This window comes from Pseudophryne corroboree, chromosome 4, assembly GCF_028390025.1.
Source record: "Pseudophryne corroboree isolate aPseCor3 chromosome 4, aPseCor3.hap2, whole genome shotgun sequence".
Taxonomy (NCBI): Eukaryota; Metazoa; Chordata; class Amphibia; order Anura; family Myobatrachidae; genus Pseudophryne; species Pseudophryne corroboree.
This window is the reverse complement of record NC_086447.1, coordinates 496,969,059-496,978,491: the sequence shown is the minus strand read 5'-3', so window position 1 is coordinate 496,978,491 and position 9,433 is coordinate 496,969,059. Positions and strand designations below refer to the sequence as shown.

The window sequence follows — 9,433 nt, the reverse complement described above, 5'->3', positions numbered from 1 at the left end:
GCTGCCATCTTCACACCGGCTCCCCGCTTGCCAGGGGGGCCGGTGACTCACTCGCCACCGGAAACTTCTGGCTCTGTAAGGGGGTGGCGGCATGCTGCGGGAGTGAGCGGTCGCCTGGGGGCGGCTAATGATCATCACCCTCAGGAGCTCAGTGTCCTGTCAGTGGAGATAGTGGCTCAGACCCCTCAGGGTGGACACTACTCCCCCCTTAGTCCAACGAAGCAGGGAGGCTGTTGCCAGCAGCCTCCCTGTGCCTAAATAACTCTTAGAAAAAAATAAAACTAAAGAAGTTCTAGGAGCTCCCCTAGCTGTGACCGGCTCCTCCAGGCACATTTTCTAAACTGAGTCTGGTAGGAGGGGCATAGAGGGAGGATCCAGCCCACACTCTCAAACTCTCAAAGTGCCAGTGGCTCCTAGTGTACCTGTCTATACCCCATGGTACTAATGTGGACCCCAGCATCCTCTAGGACGTTAGATAAATATAGTTTTCCCATTTACCACATAACTCTGCAGGGAGAGGATAGCGAGCCAAAGCCTGTTTGGGGAGCGTGAATTTCTTACCTGTGGTAGACCTTCCTTCCTTCCTTCCTTCCTTCCTTCCTTCCTTCCTTCCTTCCTTCCTTCTGTTCTTGGCCACTGTAGTGGAATCCTCATCCTCATTGATTTGAAGGATCTGCTTAATAGCATCCACAAGGGCAGGGACATCAACCTGTAAGGTAGAATCCTCATCAGTAACACATGATTCAGAGTCTGACAAGACTGTATGTTCCCCCTCCTCGTCAGATGAAACATCAGAGAAGTTAGTGGAGTGTGAAGAGGAAGCAGCCCACTTAGAGGACCCAGGGACACAGGAGTGACTTGGAGAAGATTTCTGTCTAATCAAAGACTGAATTAACTGCTGCAGCTGGGTAGACAAATTTTTCGCCCAAGGTGGATTTACTATAGGGACAACTTGTGGAGGCAGTGACACTGGAGGTCCCACAGTGGGGGGGGGGGGGGGGGCTAAACGGTCCACCCCCAGGAGGTTGGTGAACATAGCCCAGGGTGGCTCCATTGTAGCTACAGGAGCTGCAGGCTGACTGGGAGGTGTATGACATTTAGCACACAGACCATACACAATATTTCCCCCTCAGGTAAACCCCTGGAGCATACCGTGCAACTTATAGGAGCTTCCAGAGTTTTACTGCCCTTATTGTTAGACATTGTAATAAAGCAACAATTAGGATATTAGTACGATGATGCCAGACAAAGTACACAACTTGCGGACAAAGTACACAACCAGCATCAGAATACACACACTTGTGAACTAAATCCCGGTGTACATGACTGTAACACAGTCAAATATCCGTATAGCGATAAGTACTGTGTACACTATGGGGGTAATTCTGAGCTGATCGCAGCTGGAACTTTGTTAGCAGTTGGGCAAAACCATGGCCCTCATTCCGAGTTGTTCGCTCGGAGTTTTTCATCGCATCGCAGTGTGAATTCTCTTAGTGCGCATGCGCAATGTTCGCACTGCGACTGCGCCAAGTAACTTTACTATGAAGAAAGTAAGTTTACTCATGGCATTTTCATCGCTGCGACGTTCGCATTGTGATTGACAGGAAATGGGTGTTACTGGGCGGATGCACGGCGTTTTAGGGGCGTGTGGCTGGAAACGCTACCGTTTCCGGAAAAAACGCAGGAGTGGCCGGAGAAACGGTGGGAGTGCCTGGGCGAACGCTGGGTGTGTTTATGACGTCAGCCAGGAACGAAAAGCACTGAACTGATCGCACAGGCAGAGTAAGTCTGAAGCTACTCAGAAACTGCTAACTCGTTTGTAATCGCAATATTGCGCGTACGTCGGTCGCAATTTTAGGATGCTAAGATTCACTCCCAGTAGGCGGCGGCTTAGCGTGTGTAACTCTGCTACATTCGCCTTGCGAGCGAACAACTCGGAATGAGGGCCCATGTGCAGTGCAGGGGAGGCAGATATAACAGAGATAGATAGATTTGGGTGTGGTGAGTTCAATCTGCAATCTAAATTGCAGTGTAAAAATAAAGCAGCCAGTATTTACCCTGCACAGAAACAAAATAACCCACCCAAATCTAACTCTCTCTGCAAATGTTATATCTGCCCCCCCCTGCAGTGCACATGGTTTTGCCCAACTGCTAAAAAATTTCCTGCTGCAATCAGCTTGGAATTACTCCCAATATTAGAGGACCCTGAGGCACCTAGTCCCTTTGGGTATAGAATATAGCAGTGGTTCTCAAACTCGGTCCTCAGGACCCCACACGGTTCACGTTTTCCAGGTCACCCAGCAGCTGCACTGTGTATCACCAACTGTCACATTTAAAAAAATCTACAGGTGACCTGCAAAACATGAACCGTGTGGGGTCCTGAGGACCGAGTTTGAGAACTTGTGGAATATAGTGATAGCTACCTTAGATGTGATATACATGAGAGTGAAACCATACAGCAGGTACAGGCACACATAGTCACAGGCAATGCAGAGATTATTTTAAAACACAATAAAACTGCACTGGACTAGTATATATATATATATATATATATATATATATATATATATATATATATATGCGCGGCCCTAGACCGGAGGTACATATCAGAATATTGGTACAATATATTCTGTAATATGCACACTCTTTCTTAGCTAACGCTGTCTGTAATAAGACATGTAGAATACTCAAGTGTCTGGAAAGTCTCAGCACTGTGGACATGCGGCTTTACAGGGGAGACCTTCCCTTCATAGCAGTCACGCGAACCAGGAGAGCGTCTGCGACCGTGTGCTTAAGTCAGAGCATCTCTGCCGCAAGTACCCGGGATCTGACCTATGGGAGTATTGTGACGCTGCTTGGAAGGTGACAGAGACACAGCACTGAATTTCACCCTGACATACCAGTGCTGCATCCCTTGAAGTCTTCTATGGCTTTTTCAGGGCTGTCCAGTGCAGCCCGCCTGTTAGGTGACCTGCTGCCTGCAGGCACCACTCGAAACTGAGCTCTCAGGCGAGGTTATAGAGGAGCCCGTAATGCATCCTGGGACTGTCAAAGCTTTGCCTGATGACGCCTCTGGATCCAAGATCCCGCTCTACACCCCAATGTATTCCCTGTGGAACACAGTGTACCCCGTTGCAGAAATATGCAGTTTCAAATAAGTAGTAATATTCTTGAATGTATTGTGTATAACATTTACAGCACAATTCTCTCTGACATCAATGTCTTTGAGTGAACCAATGGCATTTATTTTATCTTACAAAATTTTCATTCATTCAATCTCCGTAGTGACAGCCAGAGCAAAATGACGCAAATAGACATCTATGTTTAGAAGCTGTAGGTGGATATGAGGAGATCTGACAGAAACTAAAGGTGAAGTTAAAATTTTCATGAGATGCGTAAGCAAAGACATCCTTGACCAAACATAAATGTAATGAATATCATAATACAAATACATAACATGTTTGTCCTGTTTAAGAAATTAATATTGCTCCTGAATGTCTGGATGCCCTTTTACAACCTTAATGGAAATCAGGTATATTTCAACCATAAAAAACATTCTGATATTTGCAGAAATAGGTACCAGCCCCCTCGATCTAGGAAACAAACAATAGTTAATTGAAAAATAAATGTATTAATAACAATGAAAAAGGTGGCGGCTACAGTAAGAAATAAAAACATAACATAAAACGCACATTAATAAATGCTGGGTTTGTATTCTAACTTAAAGTACCAGAAAATAAAACTGTCACAATGATACTGTAATTCAGGATGATGGATTCTTAGTTGCTAGCTAAGGACTTGTATTACCTAGAACAGGGGCACAGAGCCTACGCCACTTTAAAGTAATGCGATCACTTTACTTTATACATTGCAAGGATGGGTTCCTACATATATACTATATCTGGGTGGAAATTAATTTCTTATTGACCAAGTAGTGGTGATAGGAAATTCTATTTATTATGTCAATAAATAATAAATGGGCCCATTATTGTTGTGTTTTTATTCTAATACATTAGTATCTGCATTTCCCATACTATCCTCTCTTCTATTTTTTTAAATAAATGTGTGCATGTCTGTGTATAGATATATAAATAGATAGAAATATCTATATAAATACAGATAGATATAGATATATTTATCTATTTAACTCAAGATAAAGTTAAAGGTAGGCTAACGATTTGAGTTACAGTATTAAGCTGGCCATTCACATACAGATTTATTGTCAGATCTGGCTGGGTGTAATGAAAATATGGTATGGATGAGAGCAAATGACAATTGACCATTTGCTCCCAAACACTGAAAAACTGACATAAATGGTCAATCAGACAAATTAGTTAAATCCACGTCCGTTTTTGTCAGTTTTACAGCATTAAGGAGCAAATGGCGAACTTTCATTTGCGCTCATCCATTACCAGGTTTTCATTCCAACTGTCAAGATCTGACAATACATCTTTAGGTGTATTGGCAGTATTAGAGATAGGGCCGTAATGGTGAATATCAGGCCTTGATAGTAAAATTGTCTGGAAATACAATATGAAACTCTTGTGCAGTAGTGCATCGCTGAAACAGCCACATCATCTTGGGGGTATGGTTACTGATAGTGGGTAGCAGGTTCGACACTGGGGTCAGTGACACACAGAGCACTGAAAAGCCCCCCCCCCCCCCACACACACACGCTGAAGCAGTACACATCCGGAAAGCGGCATTAACTTGCAGGAAGGAGCACGGCCTCCTGGCCTGACCCCGTTTTCACCACTCAGGGAGCATACCCAGCATTCCTGCTGGGCTGTCCCTATAGACTCCACTGGCTGCACTGCCGGCTCTTACACTTTGACAGTAGCCAATTGCTGCGCAATAATGTCACAATGCAGCACTCGACTCCCTGTTATTGAGGAGGATCTTGCATTTTGATGACACTCTTTGTAGGGTGACACCTGAGTGCAGTCCACACCCTCTTCTCCTCCCCTAGTGATGCCACTGGTTGGTAGGCCTATCTATGAAATGTACGGTATATATTTTACATGCCACTATAGTTATTATAGAAATGTGCCATTGGGAGACTTACAGTATAAAAGGATAACAATAGTTAACCATTCAAGTTGCACAGTTGAATTATAAGCTCTGTGTGCAATTTTCCTCATGTGATTTTTTGTTCCTTTTGTGGTGCTGTTTATATACAGACATTCTATATTGTACATATGTGCATATATAACAATCAGACCTACTTCACTTTGCCTGCATTTAAGTAGTATTAATTTTCCTAGAAATGACTGCTGTACTGATGTAGAGAGCTGATTACAGCATATCAGAAGCAGTGTTTCAAAATACACATCACTTAAAAATAAATTGTACTTTTACGTGTTCCTAATATATATTACATACAACATAAAAAAAACTTGGTTTTTATTGCCTATCTTATCAATTATACATGTTGTAGTAAGCTTTTCTTGAGAGTTTTATTACATGACTTTCCTAATCTAAAAAACAAAAATAGCATGAACGATTAAATCAATATCGCTCCAGTCAACAGCTGCTTCAAAAAATGTTTCCATGGCAACTAGTAGAGCCTTACGCATACACTCTCCTTTTTCTCACATCTAGTGTAATTAAAGCACACACAAGCAGCAATTAAATTATTTTAAGGTATGTAAAGTGGAAGATTTTAAGTAAATAATTGAAGATACAATTTCACTTAATCATATGTTTCATTATACAAACCCCCAAAACTATGACTATCATTGAAAATGAATTCAAGATTACTTCTCTGTATTCAAGAAATATCAAGATCATATTGTTTATAATGCTCAACAGGGGATACACTTAAATAAATGATGAATAGACACCCGTGACTCGTGACATAGCAAAGCCATATACAGTCATTTAATTAGCCTCTAGCCCAAAAGAGCTACATACATGACGAAACTGAGAGTAGTAGTCCTGGTTCTTCTTATCAAAGTACTAATTTCCATTTACCTGCTAGATTTCAAGTCTTAGATGTATATATTTTTATCAGTTTCTATTATTACTCTGTGCTAAAAAAAAAAAAAAAAAAAAAAAACACCTGTATCTCAGCTTGTTGCAGCTTCATGTGTGTTTATCAAATTTGGACTGGTGGGAAAAGCACTGTGAAAACCTTCCTCTGCTAGCATTAGCATAAAGCAGGCATGTCCAAACAGCTGTTGTGAAACTACATATCCCAGCATGCCCTGACAAGGTTTCGCTGTCAGAGAATGCTAAAGCTGTGTCAGGGCATGCTGGGATGTGTAGTTTCTCAACAGCTGGAGGGCCGAAGTTTGGACATGCCAGTCATAAAGGGAATGTGAAATGGAGATGTCCTGATAAGGCCTCACAAACCCAGTAAGAAGTGTGCATTGCTCAGTAGTGCAGTTCATAATCCCAGCAAGCAGCAAGCCCCTCAGGTGCATGTTTTCCATTGTTCTATTACATAAAGCCAATATGGTTATTTCATTATACATGTATAGTAGTATATTTTTTGACATAAATTACTCTTTTGGGCAGGTGCTATTAGGCTGCGCTCATATTATAAACATAAACAATATCTGTACATTAGAATGCAACAATAACATAATTTTCACCAATTCTGTCCTGTGGGCATGACAAGCTGAGCTATTCATTGCTTGATAAGTTGCCAGCAGTCACCACCGCCATAGCGGTGTGGTAATAGCTTCTTTTGGGGGGTATTATGCTCTATTTCAAGTGAAAATACTGGAAAAAGGTATTTTTTCCTGTTTAATAAATAGACACCCTAGTCAATCACTTTCCCTATGATGTTTTTTAAAACCAAAACCATACAAAGTTTTAAGCAATGGTGCCCTACCATCTTGATTACATTCCTAATAAATATTACCAGCGGCTCATACTCAGTCCAGTTGATGCATGTTATGTAGGCAGTGAGTATATGGAGTGCTGAGATGTTCCCATGAATATTCACAAGGTGGTTAACAGCGTTAATTAAAACATAAACCAGTAGACAGAGTTATCAAAGCAGAATTTAAATGTACCTTCGAAAAAACTCCCTAATATCAAGGGCTGTCCATAAAAAATCAAAAACGAATGCAGTAGCCAGAGGTGTAGAGAAATTGTTAAACCAGGCTCTCAAGCACACAGCCAGAATTGGTGTTGGTCATCAACCATCGATGGTCTGCAAACATAAATGGTGTCCTACTGATGGTTTATAGTAAAAACATATATGCCGGAGGTAGTTGGTAAAAGCCCATAGCTGGTCTGAATTGCAGCTGTGTTGAGGTTGCAATCTTGGTTCATTTGACCTTGTGTAAATCAGAACTATTGACGGTTTAGCCATTTATTGTGTGTGAGACACCCCCCCCCCCCTCCAATGTTTAATAACCATAGACTATCACTAGTTAACCGTAGCTTGGGAAGGATCTTTCCTCTTAGCAACACAATAAAGGTCCTCAAAGAGGATAGAATAAACAAAAATGCCCCTAGTAGCTGGACAGGCTAGTGTTTTGACCTAACAGAATTGTATGCTAAGCATTTCTAACATATTTATCTGTAACCATCAAGGGGTATATTTTCAGTAACTACCAAAACAATTAAGAATGATTATAAATTACTTATTAATCACTGCAATACGTGTTGCTGACTAATATAGTCAACTTGAGATTCCAGGAGAAGACAAAGTTGTTTACAACTTCAGTATGAATTGCAAACAGTATAAGATTCAGGAGAGATACTGTAGCAGCATCCAAAATCAAAGTTCGAAAGGAACTTTGTTCATCAAATACATAAAAGATACATTTCAGAATGAAGACCTGAGTAAAGCCAGTATGTGCATCTCAGTTTTAGATGCTTCTTTTGACCACAATACCGCCCCTTTCTACTCCATTGTCTCTTCTGTGTGTGCCATTTTGTCCCCAATAGATTCTTCTGTGTCTCCATATTGCGCCCCTTGTTTTCAGGGACATGCAGTCAGGGGAGTTAGTGCCTCCGTTGTCATTAATGACTAAAATAATATATAGAAGATACTTATGACACATATTCTTTGTCAAAAGTATCTGCTTTACATTATTTTAATCATTTTAACATTTAAATCAGGTTTGGGGAATGGGGCAGAAGCGGGAGGGGCCAAGCCGCGGACAATAAAACCCATTGAAAACACCTTTAAAAGTGGCACCTCTAGATGTGCCTCAATGACAGGGACATGCTGTCAGTCCACATGAAAGCATGCCCCTATCAGTGATGCAAATCCAGTACCTGTCTGTCTATTTTCAGAGTTTGGTAGCGGAGCAGTTCCAATTTAAAAAATGGTGCCTTACCTTACAGAAACCAGTGCAAGGCAGCTGTTGACAGTCTGTCGGCAGGAAGGGAGCGTGCAAGAGCCCTCGAAGGCGAAGATGTCGCAAGCCCTGGGGAGGTGGGGGCCATGCAAAAGAGCTGACCAAAGACTGCCACTCCCCAGATGAAGTAGGCGGAAGCCCTGAATGGGCAGCGGCCATACCAAAGAGCTGATTCAAGGCCAGAAGTCACGGAGAGACAATGGCCATGCAAAAGAGCTTATCAGACGTCACCCCTAGGTGAAGACCCTGTATAATGAACTTTTTTTTATAACAAGTCATGTATTTATTTTAATATATTATTTACAGGAACACTACAGGTGCCAGCGGGCCCTGAATGTCCGGGAATGCAGGCACTTGTGGTTCTCTTAGTGTTGGTATGCTGGGGCAGGCTTGCTGGGACCTGCAGGCCGCCTGTAAAGAAGAATATTACTATACCATGAAGCCCGCACCCACCGCCACCAGGGGTTCGGGGTATAGCACTTGGTTGTTTCTCGGGAGGGGGGACTCCATTTTTGTTTTTTTTGTGTTTTGTTTTTTGGGGGGACAGCACTTTCTGAGGAATTCCAGCCCTGGCCTGACTGGTTTGGGGGTGGTTAATGTGATGGCAGGGGAAGCCCACACTGAGTGTACCCCCTGTTATTGCATTACCCCCCCACCCCCCACCTCATCCCCCGTCCTCCCAGGCTAGTTCACCAAGGTGCTCCCCAGCCACTGACCTCACCGCAAGTCACTGTTTGTTGTTTCTTAGTAACCTATTGCCCCTAAAAAGATTCTGATTCTTGTATCAATCTACTTTTTAATTTTTTATCTTTCAATGTTTGACAATCTCTTTTAAAACCAACCGTGGGTACTTTAAATGGTTCTGTTGCCATTTCTTACTTTGTTTCCTTAAAAGTTACAGTTTTAATTCATTTTAGGTTTCATACCATGCACCAAGAAGGTATAATATTGTGTTTGCATTTGGATGTAAATGCAATTTCATCCCAAGCTGTACAGTACTTGTCTGATGCTGCCAGAGCAAGTTATGTAAAAGCTGTGTGAGGAAGTTACTGAAATCTACATCACTCTCTTGTGCTTAAACAGCGTTGCTTAGTAACAGATGACCTTAAAGA

General features: G+C 42.1%; 1 long non-coding RNA gene across 1 annotated transcript in view; it reads right to left on the bottom strand.

Moving 5' to 3' along the window:
- Window positions 1–592: 592 nt before the first annotated feature.
- LOC134911543 (uncharacterized) overlaps window positions 593–9,433 on the bottom strand; it is a 181,672-nt gene continuing 172,831 nt past the window's right edge. Inside the window, exon 3 of the long non-coding RNA XR_010176656.1 lies at window positions 593–709. This is a non-coding gene — a long non-coding RNA (uncharacterized LOC134911543). The remainder of the gene's footprint in view (window positions 710–9,433) is intronic.